Source organism: Bubalus bubalis, chromosome 10 (assembly GCF_019923935.1).
Source record: "Bubalus bubalis isolate 160015118507 breed Murrah chromosome 10, NDDB_SH_1, whole genome shotgun sequence".
In the NCBI taxonomy this organism is placed as follows: Eukaryota; Metazoa; Chordata; class Mammalia; order Artiodactyla; family Bovidae; genus Bubalus; species Bubalus bubalis.
In genome coordinates this window covers 69,879,785-69,903,491 of record NC_059166.1, presented here as the reverse complement: position 1 = coordinate 69,903,491, position 23,707 = coordinate 69,879,785, and the positions used below count along the sequence as shown (strand labels likewise).

Here is a 23,707-nt window from a genome sequence, read left to right as displayed (position 1 = left end):
GAAAGTTATGACCAACCTAGATAGCACATTGAAAAGCAGAGACATTACTTTGCCAACAAAGGTCCGTCTAGTCAAGGCTATGGTTTTTCCTGTGGTCACGTATGGATGTGAGAGTTGGACTGTGAAGAAAGCTGAGCGCTGAAGAATTGATGCTTTTGAACTGTGGTGTTGGAGAAGACTCTTGAGAGTCCCTGGACTGCAAGGAGATCCAACCAGTCCATTCTGAAGGAGATTGGTCCTGGGTGTTCATTGGAAGGAATGATGCTAAAGCTGAAACTCCAGTACTTTGGCCACCTCATGCAAAGAGTTGACTCATTGGAAAAGACTCTGATGCTGGGAGGGATTGGGGGCAGGAGGAGAAGGGGACGACAGAGGATGAGATGGCTGGATGGCATCACTGACTCGATGGACGTGAGTCTGAGTGAACTCCAGGAGTTGGTGATGGACAGGGAGGCCTGGTGTGCTGCAATTCATGGGGTCACAAAGAGTTGGACACGACTGAGCGACTGAACTGAACTGAATGTTATTTAGGAAAGAAGAGTAAAAGTGCACCACCAACCCCTCCCCAGAGCTCCTGTACCACCTCCACTAAGCTCAGCTCAACAGTAACCATTCTAGTTTGCCCAACCCAATGGACAGGCCCAACAGTTAATACTGTGTTGGCCAAAAAATTCGTTTGGGTTGGCCTGTAAGCCGAACAAACTTTTTGGCCAACCAAATATATGTCAAGGATAGCTGACCCTCCCACACTAGAACTGGAGGTGCCCTTATTGATGAAGGACTAAAACAGTCTAGTAAACCAGACAACTGAACGCCCCTGACATTGTACCTTATGCCCTGGTAAACACGTACACCTTGCAGAAGTTTGCAGCTACAGCTCCTCCTTCTTCACGCTTCCAATGAAACCCAAGTTGCCTTCCTGTTTAGGCCTCCAGTCAGGTTTTAGGCAAACCAATGGTCTGAGAGCACTAATATCTCCCAGCAGAGCTATATATTTCCTTCTCTGATCTATTTTAGGGTTTGACTCTCAAAGAAACCTATTTCCAAGTATTTGAGAAACATCTTGCCGTGGTCTCACACATACTACTGCACCGTTTCCATATGTTTTAAGTAGAATATATATATATATATTTAAAGTTCTCCTTGCTTTTCTATTTAAATTTTATTAAATGCATCATTAGGATAATTTTAAAAATTATTTTTCCTCAATATCAAAATAAAACCTTATAGGTCCTTGGTAGACTTTTGTAGTGAAATAAATCTAACATTATTCTTAAATATATCAAATGCTAAGAAAACATATGGTTTTGGTACCATACAATCATTCCCTAAAATTATACTCCCTGATGTGTAAAGCCTATGGACTCAGCCAAAAAAGAAAAATTTAAAAACCAAGCACTCTTAATCAAAATGAAAGTTCTTTTTTTTCCTGACGGCTTACTGTTTCCTTATTTAAGGGTGAAATGAAATATATCTCCCCAAAAAGTCATTTCCAAACAAAGGTCCACAATATGAAATTATAACATGCAGAACCCCAAGAATTTACACAAACTACTGAGGGAGTAATCATAACCCTGAACCCACACAGCAAAACCACACTGTGTATAATAATGGTGTTCACCCCCTTCACACTCAACGCTGGAGAAACTTTAGGTTAGGTCTGTAAGTTAAGAGCAGCCCTGCACAGTCAAAGAAAATTTCCATGTGTCTCTAGGAGGGTTGTTTAGAAGATTCCACATTTTCTCATTCCACATTTTCTCCGAAGTTCACATCTTTGCAACATCAACAATAGTAACTGTATAACTTCTTTATATAAGAAGAAGAATTAAGCTAGATTATATTTTTAAATGGTCATACATATTTTCTGGTGTCAAATCTGAAATCTCCATCTCGCATGCACCGCAGACTTTTGTTTGAGTAGTTTAGTAGCTATCAAACTGACGGTATAATTCAGGCGGAGAGTTTTGCCTGCTACACATTCCTACAAAACTAAAAACCATTAAGATTCTGCTTTTGAGAGAGTGGTTGTCCTACAGAAAGCAGAGAGGAAGTAAAATTTTCATGGAGGCAAAGAGAGAACAGGACAGAGAGTAGGGGGAGAGAAGTATCTACAACGTCACTGATGAGACTACTAGAGTACTGAATTTTGCCTGCAAAAATGCTCAAAGAGAAAATGAAATGGTTTTATACTTTCTAAGACAAGCTATAAGTAAATTCTAGTTTATCTAGCAGTGTAACAGTTGGATATCTTCTGATTGGTACTTGCTGCAGTTTTAATGGATTTTCTTAATGATGACATTGGACGACAATAACCTATTTTCAGAATTTTTTATTCTTACATTATTTTCAGAACAATCTAATGCTGAGTATGAAAATGAAAGTCACTCAGTCGTGTCCAACTCTTTGTGACCCCATGGATTATACAGTCCATGGAATTCTCCAGGCCAGAATACTGGAGTAGGTAGCCTTTCCCTTCTCCAGGGGATCTTCCCAACTCAGGAATTGAACCCAGGTCTCCCGCATTGCAGGTGGATTCTTTACCAGATGAGTCACCAGGGAAGCCTAAGAATACTGAAGTGGGTAGCCTATCCCTTCTTCAGCAGATCTTAGTATAATTAAGTGTATTTCTTTTTTGGCATTCCGTATCTTTTAAAAAGTGGTAGCTTATGTATTTTAAGTTTTCCACTGTATTGTTTTCCAGAATTGGAATACCAATTCCCTACCTATACTGGGAGTAAGACTTTCTTGTATTTATTCATTAATTCAGCTATGTATTGAGCAGCTATAAACCTAGAAACTATATTAGGTATGAGGCTACAAGGTAAAATTTCTCCCTTAGTCCAAAGCAATTTATTTAACTTATTGTACCTGGCCCCAAAGAAAATTAGCAATCTTTTTTGTTTTGAAAATTTTTTGTAATCAAAGATTTTTCTAGAAGAGTCTCAAAAACTAGCTGTGACTTTCTCAGCAATAGCTTTAAACATGAAAACACTATTTTCTGGCATAACTGACTAAAAGCATAAAGCATGTAAAGAAGATGAATAAAGATAATGACGCCAAGAGCTAAATATAACCTCATACAGTTTCAAATAACAGTTAATTTAAACCAGGAAATGTCCATGAAAAGTAAAGGAAAAATTTTCTTCCTGCCACAGATTCATAAGGGCAGACTGGTGAGGCAGTTAAGAAGGCTGGCCCAGGGGTCAGAGTGGCTTTTTTCACCAGTGTGACTGTGGACAAGCTAAACCAAATCCCTTACTTAAAATGAAGAGGACAATGGTATTTGTCTCACAGGCTGGTTGGGAGATTAAACGACATAACACCTATAAAGTAATTAACACTTTCTGGTAAGGGTTCCCCCTAAATGCTAGTTCTCATCTTTCACCTCAGAACCCGATTAGTGATTGAGGGCACAAGCGGGAGCCAGACTTAAGAGTTTGAATCCCAGCACCACCACATCCTTAGCGACATTCCTGTTTCCTCCTCTGTAAAATGGGTAGAATAATAGATTCCTCACAGGCTTTCTGTGATCTTAAATTAGCTTCAAGCACTAGAAGGGTCACTGGGATTTAGAAAGTGTTCCATAAACGCTAGCACTTGTCACCGTCTTGCCAATAAGAACACCAAGGTCAGTCCACATGAGAGAAGGCGCGCCATGACACCAGGAGGAAGTGCTCACAAACCATCACTCACAGGTTATTTTTAAAACAGGTACAATGCACCATGTATTAATAACCTTGTAGAGTCTTCAAAAGCCTACAAATATCAGCTATTTTGACAAATATAAAGTATTTGATGCCAAGAAGTTGGTCTTTCTTCCTGCTCCATGGCACATTTATAACTTTGAGGCTACACATTCCAAGTAACTGAACACATGTGAGGAGAAAAGAAGTTTCTACATTTAATACTATTTCTTCGGCAACCAAATTTTATACAGAGAGATAAAGCTTCCTGATAAATAATTCTGATTGTATATGTGCTCACCCAGTCAGAAAAATATCCTAAACATAGAAACAACAGTCTTGAAGTTTAAAGATGAAAAACTTACTTCTGAATTTAAAATTTTTAAGTCTTATGTTTGATCGAAATACATTTTCTACTTCCCATGAAAGTGAAAGAAAGTGAAGTTGCTCAGTCGTGTCCGACTCTTTGCAACCCCATGGACTGTATAGCCTACCAGGCTCCTCCGTCCACGGGATTTTCCAGCAATAGTATTGGAGTGGGCTGCCATTTCCTTCTCCAGGAGATCTTCCCAACCCAGGGATTGAACCCAGGTCTCCCACATTGTTGTAGGCAGACGCTTTACTGTCTGAGCCACCAGGGAAGTCATAAATGGCATTATATATTAATTTTCAGTTAGCAATGTAATTCTTTGAATTTGTGGACATAAGTATCTTTAATTCTGTAACCAAATCTCCTCCTTTGATTTTTGAGCTATATGACTTCTTTTCTTAGCACCTGTGATGGTTACTTTTATGTGTCAACCTGACTGCAGCCATACAGTGCTCAGATATTTGATGAAATGTTATTTCTGGTTGTGTCTGTGAAAGGTTTCCTGAAGAGATTAGCATTAGAAGTGGTAGACTGAGTAAAGCAGATTGCTGTTTCAAATGCAGGTGAGTCTTGTTCAATTCACTGAGGATCTGAATAGAACAAAAAGGCAGAGGAAGGGAGAAATCCCTTCTTCCCTCCCACTCCCTCCCTTTCTCTCTGCCTTACTGATGAGCACGGACATCATCTCCTCCTGCCCTTAGATTGGAACTTATACCATCAACCTTTCCCGGGTTCTAGCTTGCAGGCAATCAGCTTCCATAGCTGCATGAGTTGCATGAGTTAATTCTTCTGCCTCAACATCAACTTCCAGACTACCCTCTCTCCTTTCTACCTCTTTCCTGACTCCAATCAATACCACATACTTGGAGGTCAATGCCTCTATTTTTCTAGCCCAGTATCTGCAAACTTCTGTGGGATAAGTCATGACAACAATTATGTATTTTTCAGGCAAAGTACCACAAAATACATTTAACTTCTCATACATAATCTACTCTGGTTCATTCATTTACCTATTTACCTAAAACTATGCATACTGAATATGTCCTTATATCATAAATTTACCCTTTAATGATAATGACTCTAGGAAGCACTAATACCATGTTCAAAGCCCTACCTAGCTATGCAGGAAAGGGTTAACTCAAATCCTACACATTTCTAAGAAAGGACTGGCCCATGTCTGGTTCATGGGAGATGAGTTCTGAGCTCTCATTATATTCTATGTGATGAGGATTTTGGGGTGCCTGAGGCCTTGGGCCATGTGGTACTATTAAGATGGGACAGTTTATACTAACAATGGGATTCACAATGAACTGTCTTTGCTCTGGGGGACCAGAATCTGAATAGCTACAGTCAGTCATGCAGGCGTTACAAGCTTCCACGACTGAACCCCAGTAAAAATCCCTGAACGCCAAGGCTCAAGTGAGCTCCCCTGGCTGGCAACTCTTTGTGAGTGTTGTCACATATCCGTGCCAGGAGTGGAACTTCATTAGCAGAGGACAGTGGAAGCCTGTGCCCAGCTCCTCCCAGACTTCAGCCCGTGCACCTTTTCTCTTCGCTGATTTCAGTCTCTATCCTTCAGCTGTGTTAAACTATAACCACAATTGTAACGGCTTTTTGAGTCCTTCTAGTGAATCACCGAGCCCCACCGTGGTCCTAGGGAACTCCCTGACCTCCTTTTTAGTTCAATGATCTAAATTTCTGTTAGAATTCTGAAAGTCTTGCTATAGCACTTTGTCCCATTACATAAGAAAATGTCATGATACTTTTCACCAACTCTTTCTCCTTACTCAACTTCTGATATTGTTCTACTTTAAACCCCCCAATATGATTGTGTCCAAGGATGTTGCTATTGAAGTACAGGACACAGCAGAATACTGGACTTAGGATTAAACAACTTAAAAGCTTTAGATATTGTCTAAAAATGAAATACATAATGTTAGGTGGAAAAGCTTAGAAGATTTTCGCTAGGAAGTAATTTGCTGGCACTAAACATACAATTCCAGTTCATTTGTTTAAAATTAAAATGTCATTTATTGGATGGCATGTATGCAGTGATGCTTTTAACACTATGCACAGTTCTTTTTCATCTCTTACTTATATTTAAGCATTCTTCCATTTTTTAATCTTCTACTTTTTTTTTTTTTTTTTGCCGTCTTCACATTCTCAAACATTTTTATGTGTACTTTTGTTCTCATTCTCATTTTTGTCTCACGGATCATAGTTCCTTGGCATTAAAATCTCTGAGTACTTTCCAAATGTCCTCCTATGAATCATAATCAAAACTCAGAATACCACAGACTTGGTTTGTAGAACAAAGATACAGAGATGTAATTAACCCAAAGACGCAGGCACTGCTGTCTCAGACTTCCCCATCTCAGTCTCAGTTACTGGCAATCAATCCTGCCAGAAATTCAGGCCCAAACTCCCTTCTTTCCCTTCCCCACTTTGTCTCCATATTCAAACCATCAGCAAATTCTGTTGGTTCCATTCTCAAAATACATCCAGAATCCAGCCACTTTCGTCACCACCATAACAGCCTAAGCCACATCATGTCTTGCCCAAATCACTGCAATAGCTTCCAAACTAATCTCCCTGTCTTCGCCCTCACCTACAGTGGTCATTCTCGACACAGGACCCAGAGCTGACCTGTTCAACCATAACTCAGATTATGTCACCACTCTGTTTAAAACCCTCCAAAGGTTTCCCATCTCATTCAGAGTCAGCACCAAAGTACCAACATGCATGCCTGCTCAGTTGTGCAAGTCATGTCTGACTCTTCAAGAACCCGTGGATTGTTGTCTGCCAGGCTCCTATGGCTGTGGGATTTGCCAGACAAGAATACTGGAGTAGGTTGTCATTTCCTCCTACAGGGGATCTGCCCGACCCAGGGATTGAACTTGCATCTACTGGGTCTCCTCCATTGGCAGGTGGATTCCCTACCACTGCATCACCTGGGAAGTCCCAAGGTATCACCAGTAGTTCTCAAGTCATTATGTGGAGTCTCCACATCCTACAACTCTCCCCCTCTTTCCCCTCCCAGTCACATGGCCTCCTTGCTATCCTCATACACATGTGGGCGCTCCATCCCCAGTGCCCGTGTGCTTGTTCCTCCCCCAGATGTCTACATGGCTTGCTTCCTCACTTCCTTTAAGTATTTGCTCAAATATCACTTTCTCAGTGAGGCCAGATGTGACCATCTCATCTAAGTTATATCCTTACCACATTTAACCACCATCACTCCCTAAACTCCCTTCTGGGTTTTATTTTCCTTCATGGCACTTATAACTCTCTAATTACTATACAACCTACTTATTTTTTGTGTGTGCCTGGCTTCCCCCTCTAGAATGTGAGCTCCATGAGGGCACTTTGTTGCTTTTTGCTATATCCCCACCACCTAAGCATGCCCAGCACTTAAGAAACAGAAAATATTTATGGAATTGATGAATTTAATAAACGTGTTTAAGATGCAAAGCTCTAAATACTCAGAGATAACTAAACATACCGTTAGATAACTATATAAATACAACTACATAAAAAGAAGAAATAAAGATCTTTTGAGTATAACTTTTGGAGGTAAAATGTATTACAATGCCTGAACCTTAAAAGACTGCTGAGTGTGATTATTAATGACAGAGTTGACTGAGAGCTGCCCTCTGCCCAGTGCCCTTTCAACCCTCACTCAGGCAAAGCCCCACGTATACCCTTGACTGTGGTTGGCTCCCGTACCCACAAGCCCACCATGTCCTGGTAAACGTGCCTGGCCCGCCTCTGACCACAGTCCACTCCTGGAGGATTCCCTGCTGTTTCCCAGCATTCCACAAGTGGTTTTCATGGGTTTCCTCAGAGTTTTCTCCTAAATGTCACCTCAAAACTTTCAACCCCTTTCGCATGGGATTAGACATTCCTGCCCCTCCCCTTTCTCCTCAAGCTCAGACCAGCCAGGCCTCGCTTCATGCATGATGACTGCATATGCTAAGACTTTCACTGAGGATCTTCTGTTTGGAAATTTAAAGTAATTTCCTTCATGTCCCTTCTTTTAACCACATTCCCAAAGATTTTCATCATAACGTAATGGTTTGTTATAAAGGTTTTATTATTGCTATTATTTGGATATTTTATTTTAAATTGGAGGATAATTGCTCTGTAATGTGTGTTGCTTTCTGCCCTACAACAACGTGAATGAGCATTAATTATAATGCTCATTGAGTCTTGAGTCTTGAGTCTTCCACCCCACCCCTCTAGGTCATCACAGAGCACCAGGCTGAGCTCCCTGTGCTATACAGCAGCTTCCCGCTGGCTATCTATTTTACACATGATAGTGTATATATGTCGAAGCTACTGGAAAATTTTTTTTAAAAATCCTCTGTACTGCTAACATTTCTTTTATGCAGAGATGTCAAAAGAATAAGGGTGCTTTCTAATGAATTATTCTTCCTTTCACACCTACATTATTCCTATTATTTTGTGTTAAAAACTTCTTGTAACAGTTTTTATAGTTCGGTCTATAAAACATTATTAGTCAAGAAACAATTTTTGCGGAGATATGTTACTAGATAGTGGAGACCATGCATGCTGTGACGAATAAGACAATAATTTCTGAATTGATGGTGACAGATTCACAGGCCAAAACACATTTTCCAGCAAGAAATAGCCCAACTCAGAGCCTGAAACTGCCACATATTTAATGTTTGTGTCTGTATGTTCCAGGTCATGAACATTTAACTTGGTGTCTATAACCTCATATCGGTGAATTTACTGCGTTTTTTCCTGACTTTAGCATTCTACTCTGGTAGTGGTAGCCCCATTCTTTGTATCTCTTAAACTAGGAATACACCTCTCATATCCACCCTACTCATTTCACCCCATCTCTGCTCATGGCCAGATTCTACCTAGCTATTTCTTTTAGTCAAACCTGAAGGAATTCTCTTCATCTATGCTGGAGAAAACTCCTCTTGTACTGATTTTATTTCTTAGACCTTCTTCTCATGTCCTGTCCTACATGAATATGGAGACTAGATGACCACCTGCCAGGTCAATTCCTGAGTTAAATGGGACAGGGGGCAGAGATGACACCTAAGATGCTCCAAATTAAAGATTCTGTGAAGTAATTTTGACTCTTTCAGTGATACATCCTGTATTGTGCTCTCCATGGAGGCTGAAAGCCATTCTCCCCAACCCACAAGCAAGATGGGAACCAGCCTCTTCCGTTCCTGGAGCCACCTTAGTTTTCTCAGTGACTCGCCAGCGATGACTCTCCTGGTGTGTTCATCTCTTGCAATTGTTATTTGTCTCTACTCTTTTTAATCTTCATGGGTCATTTCTATTGTTTTGGAATAGCTCTCAACCTCTCAGTGACTTGGGAAACTCAACCCTACTAAAAACCTGTGTGCATGCATCTGTGGTCGTGTCCGATTCTTTGCAACCCAATGGACTGTAGTCCCCAAGGCTCCTCTGTCCATGGGACTGTCCAGGCAAGAATACTGCTGTGGGTTACCATTCCCTTCTCCAGGGGATCTTCCCAACCCAGGGATCAACCCACATCTCCTACATCTCCTGCACTGGCAGGCAGATTCTTTACCATTGGCACCACCTGGGAAGCCCAGAGGCATCAATTTCTATCTTACCTCACAGCTGCATATCTACTCACTTACTCATTTTCAATTAACTCCTCAGCAAAATCCTTATTCTGAAACATTAGATTTTTGCCTCTTCTCAAAAGTATTCAATTCTTCCTTTATTGCCTATATTTGGGGACAGTGACACATCATCCAAATTTACAGAGAAAATTGAAATTATCTGGTGTAAGTATAATGTCCCTAAACTTACCTTAATATCTTTATCTCTAATCCTAATGGAAAGAAGTCATGGAGAGTGCCATCTTGGAAAGATAGAAGAAAGGCAAAGAGATCTTTTCAGGACTTAGGGAGCACACAAATATCCACGGCCAATCATGCACGATGTGTCCACTGCTGTTCAGGAAACGCAAGTCCAGACAAAGAGGAGACAGGCGAGCCATGGAGAGCTCGTTACTTATTTCCCGTGTAAAACCACAGAGGCCTCCTCTTTCTACAGTCCTTTAGGCATGCCATGGCATAGTATGGTAGACTCAAAAGACCTAACTGGAAATCAGTAATGGGTTGAATTGGGTCCTACAAAAATTCCTGTGTTGGAGTTTTAATACCCTCAAAATATGACCTTATTTGGAAACAGGGTCCAAATAAACCACAGATATAATTAAGATATAACAATTATAATTAAGTTAAGATGATGTCTCACTGGAGTAGGATGGGCTCCTAATCCAATACGATGGTTATCATTATAAAAAGGGGCAGTTTGATGACAGAAATGCATAAACAGGGAGAATGCCATGACAAGATGCAGCGTGAGACGAGGGTGAAGTGTCCACAAGCCAAGGAACATTGAAGACTGACCGAAACCACCAGAAGCCGGGAGAAAGGCATGGAGCTGGTTCTCTCGGCCTTGGAAGGAACCAATCCTGCTGATGCTTGCATTTGGGACTTCTAGCCTCACAGAACTGGGAGACAATAGATTTCTGTTGTGTGAGCCACTCAAGTGGAGGCACTTTGTTATAGCAGCCCTAATAAACTATACACAGTCCTAGTCCTACAATCTCATTCCTAAAATTGTTGCTGTTCACTAAGTTGTGTCCAGCTCTTTGCAACCCCATGGACTGCAGTGTTGGGGGCCGGCGTGAGGCACTCCGCCCATGGCAAAGGTCATGAGGAAGGAGGCTTGACATACGCAAAGGCGGGATCGAGCCTCAGGAGTCCCCCTGGAAATCCTCGAGCATCTACCCCCATAACCAGAGCCTGCCTACTTTACTACTTTGTGCTCTCACCTACACCTCTGGCTTTACGGGGGGCTGTCCCCCACCACCTCTTTCGGAGAAGGAGTTAACTTAGAGCTCCAGTTAATAATAATTCCTGGGCGTGATAGGAGTGTTTTAACCTACAAACTCCTCTGAAGGTTCTCTAGCCTGCCTGACAGGCTTGTCCGGCCACATGTGATTGCTCACAGCCTCCCAACCGTGAGAGGCACGAGATGCTTTAAACCTTCTAAAAACAGGTTCCTTAGAGAAGTTAGAAAATTATTAGTATAATGGGCTGATTAGAAATTGTATTGGTGAAGGGTTTTTTCATTTGTTGAGCCAATGTTTGTTGCTAAGTCTCCATATCCCCTGCCCTTATACACATTAATGAATATATAGAAGAAATAAGTATTAACCTTTGATATAAATCACGTTAGACCTTAGGCTAAGTAAATTCTTTCCTTAATTAAAACCCACTACACCCTCACCCTATAGGAATGTAACTTTATTTGGGTGGCGTCTGTTTTAAGAATAATCACCCCTGGAGAAATAAGTGTCCTGGTTGACTGACCGCTGTCACAAGGAGAGGGTCGTAAATTGTCAGCAGGCCCCCTGGCCAGAAGATGATGTAACACCCCTAAGACCTCTGTATACATTTGTATGAAGCACCTGACTTTGATAAAAGTCAGGACTGCTGACCCCGCGTGACTTTTGCATAACATCTCAGTGTATAAAAGTAGACCATGGAAAATAAAGAATTGGGATCAGTTCCTCGAAAGACTGGTCTCCCCATGTCTCTCTCTCTCTCTCACTCTGGTTGAGTCTCCATCTGGAGCGCGGAACCCACCATGCTTACTAATTATGCCTGGGCTTCTAAGATCCGACCGGGGAGGCCTCAGTGTCTCCTCTCCTTCGGGAGAACGGAAGGACGCCTGCGGCCTACGTAAGTGGTGCAAGCTTCTTGTCTTGAAGTTTTATTGGTCCCCCGCGTAAACCAAGCTACTCAGCCTCTTTTCTCCACTGAATTTTCCTACTGAGCTATCCTTATTCTATTCCTTAATTAACGTTTAATTAAGCAGTTGTTTCCTGACCCTCGCCTATGCCGTCTCTCCTTCGAATACCCTGGATCAGCTGGGGCTGGACCCCGGCACTGCAGCACTCCAGGCCTCATTCCATTCCTAAAGTAGGGATCGTAATTTTTATTATATCTACACCAAAGGCTGCTATAAACAATAAACATATATAGTGCTTACCAAATACTAGGAACTATGCTAGGTAGTTCACATGGGTTAACTCATTTAATCTTCACCACAATGCCGTAACACAGATACTAATATCGTCCCCTTTTCACAGCTGAGGAAACTGAGGCACAGCAGAATAGTAAGGAAAAGAAAAGTCAAAGTGTAAGTCACTCAGTAGTGTCGGACTCTTTGCAACCCCATGGACTGTATAGTCCATGGAATTTTCCAGGCTAGAATAGTGGAGTGGGCAGCCTTTCCCTTCTCCAAGGGATTTTCCCAACCCAGAGATTGAACCCAGGTCTCCCACACTGCGGGCAGATTCTTTACCAGTCAAGGTCACACAGAAAGTGAAGGGGCCAAGATATAAACCCATGCAGTCTGACAGTATTACCCATGAAATAACTATCTTTGTAAACTATCAAGGTCCTTCCAAATTAAATAAATCACCATCATCATAACCACTTTCCTACTCAAGAGCCTCTATTTCCCACAGCAGAAATAACAATTTTCTCCTCCAAGAGCTTCCACAGTCTAGTTCTGGCCCGTCTCTTCAACATTAGCATTCACTTCCTCCCCAGACAAACTCTCCCTTCACGCTTAACTGCTCATCCTTGCTTGAGCACGACTCATATTTTATCCTCGATTCCCACCGTTACTCTCTCTGAGGATTCTCTCTACCTGTTCCACATCAACCTCATATCTTTCTCAAAGAGCACAGTACTATCTACGAAGCATTCCCTAGCAACTCTATCCACAAGTGGCCTCCCCAATGGCCCCATGCACGCATTGCTCAATACTCTTTGGGAATTCAGGGATGATGCCAACCAAGAAAGTGCATCTGCCCTTTTATAAAATGGTAAAACAAAGAAAATATCTACACAAACCACTAAAGAAAAAGGAAGTAAGAAAATTCCCTGACAGTCCAGTAGTTAGGACTCTGAGCTGCCACTGCAGGGGGCATGGGTCTGATCCCTGGTTGGGGAGCTAAGATCCTACAGGCCAAAAGAAAAAGAATTATATGAGAATTACAAAGTACTACTGAAATTTATAGAAATCAATACTTCCAACTGAGTTGAAGAAGGATGGATACACTGAGGGGCATCTGAACTGGGTCTTAAAAAGGGATCAGAAGAATGTCTATAGCTATCTATCTATAACTATCTTTAACTATGTCCACTAATTAATACACTCAGTACTAATAACATGCACACTGAGTTACTTGAAGATACTTGTTTTCTCCTTTTCTCACATTTATTGTTTCAGTCCTCTCTGAATCCAAAAGGGCTCTGAGACAGATCACACCTGCTCAGGTATAAGCCGCTGGGAGGCGGTGATCTTAGATCCCCTTAGATCTTCTTTGTCTTCCCTATGGTGTCATGCACAAATGATTATGTGCAACACAGGCCTTCAAAAATATTTGTGGAAAACAAGGAAAGAATTCATGAAGAAGGTACAGAAGATAGGAGAGAGACTGTCATGAAAGGAGATGGAATTCGCATGATTTTTCTAAGAAGCTCTCCTTGACCTGGCGGCTACCCCAGTCCTTAGCTCACTCCTCTTCCTGTGCCTTTGCTTAGCTGGTGGCTATGCGTGCAAGGCTTTCTCTCCTCCCCCTTTTGGCATAAAATCCTCTGAGGCCCAGTTCATTCTCCCCTCCTTGCTGAGTATTCTTTGCCCACGTAACCCTCACAGACATTTTTCTTCCTGCAATCCTGTTGCAAGGATTTGTCTGTTCAACACTTAATTGTTCTCATAAAGTTTCATACTCTGTTATCCTTCTCCAACCAGACTTTATAGCTCCTGAAGGCTGAAAACCATGTTTTTTTTTCTTTTTTGCATGCTGCCCTGCTTCGGCTCCAACCAGACGTCCCCTCAAACATGAAGTACCTGGCAAGTACTTGCTGAATGACTAAATCCTTTCAGTATTTCTATCGCTAAAGTAGAACGTTCTTTCATCTGACTCTCAGGTTCAAAAGTACACTGGAAAAAGTTATATATCAAAGCATTCATTCCTGGTAACACAGATTTATCTTTTCTAAAACTTGCAATCACTGAACCAAACTTCAGTGGCTTCACCAACAAGAAAAAAAGGTGTAAGCGCACAAAGAAGGGTCTGTTACATAACCACCCGAACACTGCTAGCTCCATTCAACTTCTTTAGGCACAGGATTTATCATTTTATGGCAATTTAGTAGTATAAATACTGCCAACACATTTCTTCCCCAAGAAAGAGATATTGAAAGTGGCCCAACTTACCCTAAAACTTGCCAGATTACAAGTTGAGGTGAAACTGAATTTTTCAAGTTCCTGCAGCAGATACTCAAATACCATTTGTTAATTTGAATTTTATTTAGAATAACTCTATGCAAGTCACAGTAAATCTAAAAACTATTGATGCTGAAAAGCTTAGAACCCTAACAGAGCATGTGATTAACAGGATCTCTTATGGAAACAATACTGGTTTCTGTAAGAGAAAAGAAGTGGATCTTAAATTTTTACGCTAGAGTTTAAGAAATGATAAACTGAACTATTGCATAAAAGTAATAGATCAATTATTATTCTGCTCTCTATTTCACCTGGGTTCTCATTAGAACCAACGTGCTCTAACTTGTGAAAGACTTACATTCAAAATAGAGGAAAAAAGAAGAAATCAACCTCATATCTAAGGGAGACAGCAAAAGACACTTTAACTGGTTAACTCTGCAGGCTTTTCAGTGATTCTAAGAAATCCGTTTCCTCTGAGAAAGGTAAATGTGAAAAACATTTCAAAATTGCTTTAAAACTATGGGCTGTAAAACTAAGTGGAAACATTCCATTTCAGCTGCCCAAGACACTGACATTGCTGGGCTCCTGTTCTTGGCATCCCCCAAACCCACTGACCCAATATTGGCTAAGTCTGCTTTCTAACACCTTTAGCAGCATCAGTATGAACATGCTTTTAAGATGATTACATCTTAAGTCCTGCCTAATTTTATTACTGTGAAAAAACACGACCACTGGCCTGCAACCACAAATTAATTCTACTAGAGTCTATTTTCCTGAACAAAACTGAAACAAAGCTCACGTTCTGTTTCTATACATGCCATTCCTTTTAACCAAAAACACTGCTGTTAAGAAGTCTGGAATACAAGTGGAGTTTCTGAGCTCTTTCTGACATGGGCAACCTCTATGTTTTGACCACATGGCTAATGAATGCCCCATACATTCATGTGACCACTGTTGCCAGTCTAGTTCTACTATAAAAATGGGGTAGACAAATGTAAAAGATATTACTGAAAGTCCAAATGGAACACCACAATCTGCTGCCAAGCCCTTTTTAAAAAAGATTTTCTAAAATAAAAAAGAAATGTAGAGGAAAAGTGATCCGTTTGAGGAGAAAATAGATTAGACATAGGGGAGAAGGGCTTTCAGACACTGTAATGTGTATCTGAATGAAACGCTGAAGCAATCTTATGCATGATCAATATTTAACCAGTGAGCAAATATTAATACTTTGCTCTAACAAATAAAAGTGCTAAGTAGAAACTATAGATGACTTGTATTTCAAACACTAAAACTCACCATATCGTCTACATTCACATAATTAAGTCACTTTTAATTTCCAAGATTTTCAAACCCAGATGAGCAGCAGTCATAAAATTAGAACCCCAGAAGACAAATGCTAACATCCCTCCTGGACAACCTCACTTAAACCTTTCTAAACAGAGAAGAACTCAAAGGCCTCCTTCATAAATCCATTCTAAAGGTTAAAACATTCAGAAAAACTTCCCTGTATTTAGCATAAATCCCTCTTGATGCCTGCTGTAAGTCGATTTCCTCTTCTTTTTCTTCAGGGAAGATGGAAAACAGCTGTTCAACATTCCCTTTCAGGCCCCTTTTTCCTTCCTGCCAGGCCCATTTCCCCCTTGGGAGAAGTGTAAACACTGCAGGTGATTCCTAAATCCAGCTGGCCCCTACCCGATTATCCAAGGCGCTGGTGAACCCAGCCCCATGCGAGCCTCCTAGGATGCTGTCATCCAACTGCCAAGGCCCCAAGAAGAGCTCTTTACCAGAATCTGTGGAATTCCAGAAATCCTTTACTTAGAGTCTGTCCTCAGATATAGTCAAGACAACAAAAATAGCACTGTGTCAAGAAGAAAAGCCAACAGTCACAACTGTAAGAAGGTAAGCAGTGTCATCCTGCAGCCTGCCGGGCTTCACTACCACTCTGCCCGCTGTCAGGGTGTTGAGTGCACCCTGGCAGGAAACATTTTTAAGCTACTTGATGATTTTTATCATGCAATTCTTGAGTTCCTTTGTCACTGACGCAACTTTCTGGATGTAAGCTTACTTTAGAAATGCAATAACCCTTTCAATACTCCAAGGTACAGAACTACTCTAAATGAAGGTGTTAATCTGTAGCCTTTTATTTCTTTTTTTTCACTTTTTAAAATATGTTTATTCGAAATAAATGAGCATTGTTCACAGCTCTTCTCTGCTCCTTTTTTCCTGCCACCTCTGTTTCCTTTGCATTCTGTCCTGTTTTTTTTTCATAATAGGTATTTTAGAGGGATGACAATCTCCTCTCCCCCGCCAACCTGCCAAAGATCCCTACATCCATCTCATACAAATGCAGATGAGCAAATTCTAATGAAAAGTGACTTCAGCATGGATTTCCAATCCCTAAGAAGTAGAGACCACACAGTCTGAAGAAGACGATGTGACGGTAAAATGTATGCAAAGATAAAAAAGGGCACTTTTGGTTTCCAGAACAGAACAGACTTCTTCAAGAGGCCCATGGGCCTCAGCCAATTACCATGATCCATTTGATCTTTCTGCTAGGGAGGACTGTCGCTTCATCTAGGACATCACTGGCATCCCCTGGTTCACCAACCGTGCTCCCAGTCTATTTTTTTAAAATTAGTAATCTCTAGGTTCACAACACAATCTGCAAAGCACTACATTTTACACTAATGCTGTTAACTCCCACTTCAAGAATTGCTAACAAATATCCCCATTTTTCTCACAATAGTCATTAGACTCCAACAGTAAAGCCAGTACATTGCCTGTGTACTTCATCAATAAAAATATTATAGACCCACAGCTTGGTGAGCCCATTTCCTTTACAAATTCTTTTTAAGAGTTATGAAATGCTGACTCAGCTTTGTTGTGGTATAACATCTGCACGCATTAAATCCCTTTTGCTTAGTAGCTAAGTTTGTTACACATGAGAAAAATGCAAAAACCTTACTTTAATCAACAAATTTACAACCCTATGGCATCTGTATATGAAATGAGTATTTCAAATGGAAAGATTTAAATGACTGTGCTGCTGCTAAGTCACTTCAGTCGTGCCCAACTCTGTGTGACCCCATAGACGGCAGCCCCACAGGCTCCCCTGTCCCTGGGATTCTCCAGGCAAGAACACTGGAGTGGGCTGCCATTTCCTTCTCCAATGCATGAAAGTGAAAAGTGCAAGTGAAGTCGCTCAGTCATGTCTGACTCTTAGCGACCCCATGGACTGCAGCCTACCAGGCTCCTCCGTCCATGGGATTTTCCAGGCAAGAGTACTGGAGTTAAATGACTGTGGACCTACTCAATTTCTACTGAATGATCATGTACACTAAACACACAGGGAATTTTACTATGATAATCCTAATATTTTCCACTAATTAAGCAGAGAGGCCCTGTTAATTCCATAAATAATACCAAAAATATTTTTCGCATGTGTACACATATATACACTGAGTTGCAAATTCTGTCTAGAGCAAAGCAGATGGATGCAGTCTACAATGGATACACGACATATGCATAACTGAGAGTTAACTACACACATGTGTTTTGTTATATTTTTAAAAACAGGACTACACTTACCTAATGGTTATAACTATTCTCAAATATAAAATGCCCAAACAAATCATGCTATTACCAGGATGTTTATAGCTTCTACATATTACTAAAGAGGGAAATTCTGTTCTTTCAGAAATTGTTTACTAACATTCGATGACAACACTTACCAAGATCATGTTTATGGACTACCCTAAGGGAGTTGGAACAAACAGAAGGAAATCCAGTGGTAATCTTAAAGCACATTAAAATTCATAGTGTTATCTGGAATTAAGGACAGAACTCCATTCAAGAAATAAACAGATGGAACTTGCCTGGTGGTCCAGTGGTTAAGACACCACGCTTCCAAAGCCAAGGGGTGCAGGTTCCATCCCTGGTCTGGGAACTAAGATCCCACATGCTGTGTAGCATGATAGGGTGGGGTGGGGATGGGAAAGCAATCATTCTCCAATAAAAATTAATTTTAAAAAAAGCAATTGTACTCCAAACAAATTAATTTTTAAAAATTAAAAAAAAAAAAAAACAACAGATTGTTGCAACCATCATGTCTTCTTTTTCCAAAGTAAAATCATTCCCTTTTCTTTTCTGTGGTATTTAACAGACTCTCTAAACACTCTGCCTCCTGCAGGTTTATACTCTTCTGGGCATCTGACAGAGGATCTGAAATCCATACCCTTGATATGCCGGAGCTTGCTGAGACATGCAGACGGAAGCAACACAACTGGTAAAACACCCAAAAACCTGAAGCCAGCAAATGAGAGCTGAGCAATGAGCACAGGGCTCTGTGGGAATCAGAAGGGGCCCCAGGATGGAACCCTGATGAGGATGATAAGAGATAAGCAGAGTGAGAGGAGCGTGCTGTGGGAAGAGGGCCCCAAAGCAGCCAGTTTACAGAAGCCTGGAAAACACATAAGCAAGCATTCCAGGGAGCTGACAAATCATGGACAGTAATGAGTAGTAAATGGGATAATAAATTAGATCTGTAAGAAAATGAAATGTAAGAGTCTTTAATAACATGGATGTGGAATCATAAAGGAGAAAAGTAGAATAAAATATGCCATTTAGGTTAATCTCATATTTAAAATAGGCCACTGCTACTGCTGCTGCTAAGTCACTTCAGTCGTGTCCGACTCTGTGCGACCCCATAGATGACAGCCCACCAGGCTCCCCAGTCATTACTTGTAAATGACAGACAAGTCTCTTCTTTTCATGGTATTTCCATTTCTACAGCTCTAAAATAAGAATAAGACACCTGCTCTATATCACTCTTCACTTCCGCTAGGCTAAAAAATGAAAATATTAGAATTCTTTGGAAAAATATTGAATTACTTTCTCACGCTCACGCTCAGTCATGTCTGACTCTTTGCCACCCTATGGACTGTAGCCTACCAGGCTCCTTTGTCCATGGGATTCTCCAGGCAAGAATCCTGGACTGGGTAGCCATTTCCTCCTCCAAGGGATCTTCCCCACCCAGGGATCAAACCCACCCTTCCTGTGCATCTTGCATTGCAGGAAGGTTTTTCACCACTGAGCCATGGGGAAGCCCTAGGCAGTTTTAAATAGAAGCATTCACATAGCTGTATGATCTACCAGGGACTCTTGTTTTCCTTCCATTGTCTAATGCACAGGAATTCATAAGCAAGAGTTTATTAGGCTCCTTTTTATCCTGTCCACAACACTACCTTTTTTTCTAGTATGATTCTTTTCAGTAATATCTCTCCACCACCCCCTAATCAAACCACTCTTCTACATGCAAGTAGGAGCTGTGAAACACTAAAGTTAGATGGGTAAGAACCTGGGACTACATTTATTTATTAAAATATATAGAAAGATTTTCTTTAAAGAAAAATCACTTCAATTAAAAATATTATCCACTTAATGCAAGGTTTCACTTTTAAAATATATAATTTCTATTAGAGTTGGGCATTAGAATCAGTAAGACTTTTTGAAATTCATCCATTTCTAATTACTGCCATCATCAAATAGAAGCATGGATCAGTGCCACTGAAATCTAGGACTTTAAACTCTACTTCCATTCTGCCCTTAATTCATCAGATGAATTTCACTGGGAAGTAATTTCTTTTTGGTACTCTGAACTTATACACTTGCCGAATTCCCATGTCAGGCACTGACTCTTGGTTTAGATTACACTGTGTCATCCAAATACCCACTGGTAATTTGGTGACCCCCAACAAGTTTTTTTTCTACAAATCAACAAGCATACGTGCTAAGTCACTTCAGTCACATCTGACTCTGTGACCCCATGGACTGTAGCCCACCAGGCTCCTCTCTCCACGGGATTCTCCAGGCAAGAATACTGGAGTAGACTGACACGCCCTCTTCCAGGGAATCTTCCCTACCTAGGGATTGAACGCATGTCTCTAATGTCTCCTGCAATGGCAGGCAGGTTCTTTACCACTAGGGCCACCTGGAAAGCCCACAAATTACCATGGGTGAAGATAATGTAATTCCAAGATGAGAAAATCCTAAGGCATTTTATAATATATAGTCAAAAGAACTGTCCTGTCCTCTACTTGGAGCCATTCTTTCAGAAGGATTGCTGGACATGGAATCTCCACCTTACCCACTCCTTCATAGTAGTAAAGATCCAGCCCTTCTCAGTAAACGGAATAAAAGGATCCACTACAATGATGACCTTCCCTCTACAGGAGGGTCTTGATCTCCTCAAAGGCTTGCCACAAACATATTCTAGCATAAAAAAAGTTGTTTGTTTTTTTTTTTTTAATTTATGGGGGAAGAAGGTGAAAAAAGGATAAGAACATGTACAAACATGCTAATGATATCTGGGCTTCTCACATGGCGCTAATGGTAAAGAACCCCCACCAATGCAGAAGACATGGGAGACATGGGTTCAATCCCTGGGTGGGGAAGATCCCTGGAGGAGGGCATGGCCATCTACTCCAGTATTCTTGCCTAGAGAATTCCATGGACAGAGGAGCCTGGATGGATACAGTCCATGTGGTTGCAAAGAGCTGGGTATGACTGAAGCGATTTAGCATGCATGCAAGTAATATTTAATACACACTGCAACTACAGAATGCTAATTTTTTACTAGTTTCTTTACCCCTTTGGGAAACAAACATTATTGATACAGTAAAACCCCAATCTAAATGCTGTATCTTCCTTTATTCCTTTCCAATCATTTGTTGAAATTGTAATATTGAGTGGAAATCATGTGATTTCTTTCATGGGACAGAGTGTCATCCAAGGCAAGTAGAAATAAATACCAAAATATTCAACTACAAATATTAAGAAATGTATAAACAAACATCTTATTGCTTAATTGCAGAATGTATTTTCATCTATGATCTTAAAATACTTTTTCAGAGATTAAAAGAAACCTTTATAATGAGGTCTTGGGAAGGGCAGTACAACCTCAGTGAAGTTAAGAACCTTTGCTCCTGGATGACCATCAGATCCCCTCAAGGCAGCATTGTGGGATACTGGACTGGTCAACAAATCTCATTGAAAACATGTTATTAGCTAGTTTGTGGACTAACTTTATAAATACTAAAGTAGATAGACACACAAATGTTAGGTATTATGATGGTCCTGACTTCATGTGGCTAACTTCTTACCCAGTCATTCAATAACCAGGCCCCAAACCTCAGAGAGAGGAACTTTAAAAACCTTCTACCCAGCAGGCCCAGGAAGGTGCTAATAAGTCCTTCAGTGACAAGGGGTCTATACTGTTTTCTGTTGCAAATCTCCCTTTTGTCCACATTTTCTCTTCTCTATTTTTATAGAACACATCTTACCTGCACACTTTACAAAAGGACACATATCTATCTGTATGGTAACCCTGTAGTACATATACACAAATTTCTTCCATGAATCCGCAAACAATTTGGGGATCTCATTTTAGAAGTAGTCAGAATATTCTACAAAATATTGCATATCCTATTTCATTTTATACAAGTTATCATTTATTGCGAAATTAAAAAAAAAACTGAGGAAAAGGAAATTCCTGAAAGGTTAAGGTCTATTATGTGAAAAATAAAATACTGGGGGAAAAAATTGTTTTGAAACTATTTCTCAGTGAGAACGTCCGTTCTCAAATTTAATGTCAACTAAACCATGACTCTCTAAAGCATGACTAATGAAAAAATGTTTAAAAGAACCCTATAACACGGAGATCCCTAGAAACTAAAAGTGTCATTTCCTGATCTAAGGAATTCCAAGTAAATGAGGTTCACCTCCTACTTCTAAGCAATCGATTCGGTTTCAGCCTTCAATGCCCGCCAGCCTGAGCAGAGGTTGATGCCACAACCAAGCGATGAAAATGAGAAAATTCTGAGGTCACAAACAGCTTAGATTCCATCCGCGACAGAGCCCATGTGGCATTGCTCACAGAGCTTCCCAGCCTGTGAGTCAAGCACGTCCCACCCCCCACCCCACCACCAGGGGCTGCCTGGGAGTGAGGTTTACCAACAATTTCTCCAAGTGTCGGTGGAGCCTGGCGGCTTTGGAATCCGGCGTCTAGGGAGGCTCGGGACGTGCTTGCCTGGCTTCCACAGTCGCAGAGGCTGGCTGCCAGCGCCAGGATCGGCACACCCGACCACCACCACCCCAATTAACAGGGAGACGGAGGGAAAGGAGGGCGCGAAACTGTGCCAACCTACCGGGCAGAGGGAAGCCGGAGCCCCCGGCCGTCCGGGAAATCGCGACTGGGCCGGCCGGACCCGAGGCACAGAAAAGTGATCTCCGAGTTTTTACCGTGCGCCCAGCTCTGCGCTGGGCGCCCAAGGGTTGGAAAGGGACTCAAAGCTGCCCTGCCGCCGGGGAAACTCACGGCTCCGGCTTCACGCCTCGCGCGCCCCCCAGTTGAGCTGGGCTTGGGCGCGCAGGTCGCGGCGCTCGGCGCCCGGCGGGGGACGTGGCTTTGCGCTTGCCTCCCGCCGGCTCCGCCGACGACCCGCCCGAGACTCCGGAAGAAAGTTCCGCGGCGCGGGGTCCAGAGCTACGTCCGCCGCGCGCCGCTGCCCACCACTCGCGCGCCCCTCCGCTTACCGCTCCCCGCCGCGGTTTCGTCCTCTCGGGCGTCGCCTCTCCAGTTTGGGCCCAGGCTACGGAACCCCTTCCCGGCCCTCTTCTCTCCAAGGCGCCCGGGCCCCCGGCGCCCTCGGAGCCGAACCCTCAGCGCGCCAGCCGCGCCATGGGTGCGGGTGGGCGCCGCGCCACAGGATGCGCCGCTGCAGCCTCGGGCGGCGCTACTGCGAGCCGGGCTGGCGCGGGCGGGTGGGTGTGGGCGAAAGGGGAGGAGGGCGGGACGCGGCGGGCGCTGAGGCTCGCTAGAGGGAGGAGGAAACCGCAACGTCACCAGAGCCCCGGGCTGCGAGGATGGGAGGGGGAAACGGGGACCCCTTCCCGCTGAGGGACCCCAACCTCCGGCCCGCCCCGCTTTCTCGCCCTCCTCCTCCTCTCCGAGGACTCGCGGCTGTCGGCCTTCCCCTCCACTCGGGCCCGAATGCACGTACCCCTACCCTGCCAGGCCTCTTTGGCTTCAACTTGCTCTAGTTTCTAAGGACCCCACACGCTTTGGGTTCAACTCTAGAATCCCCCCAACCGCGGGGTACTTTTGGAGGCCCGAGGGGAGGAGCTGATGGATGCTTCAAAACAGCTCCGGGAGAGGAAAACGTGGAGAGAACTTTACCACCGGAGACTGTTCCCCGCTCCCCACGCCTTTTCCAAAATTGTTACTCCGTTTCTCCCGGATTCGGTTTTTACTCTCTTCAGA

At 42.3% G+C, this 23,707-nt stretch overlaps 1 protein-coding gene across 2 annotated transcripts in view; it reads right to left on the bottom strand.

Annotated features, from left to right (window-relative positions):
* The window catches only part of DSE (dermatan sulfate epimerase), a 77,024-nt gene extending 53,807 nt beyond the window's left edge, over positions 1–23,217 (bottom strand). The window contains exon 1 of one of the 2 annotated variants that reach the window (XM_006055676.4): positions 22,981–23,217. The gene's annotated coding sequence lies outside the window, so the exon portion shown is untranslated. Of the gene's footprint in view, positions 1–15,684; positions 16,291–22,980 lie in introns of those variants that run through there. The other variant, XM_044924421.2, reaches the window with a different exon arrangement.
* Between the last annotated feature and the right edge of the window lie 490 nt (positions 23,218–23,707).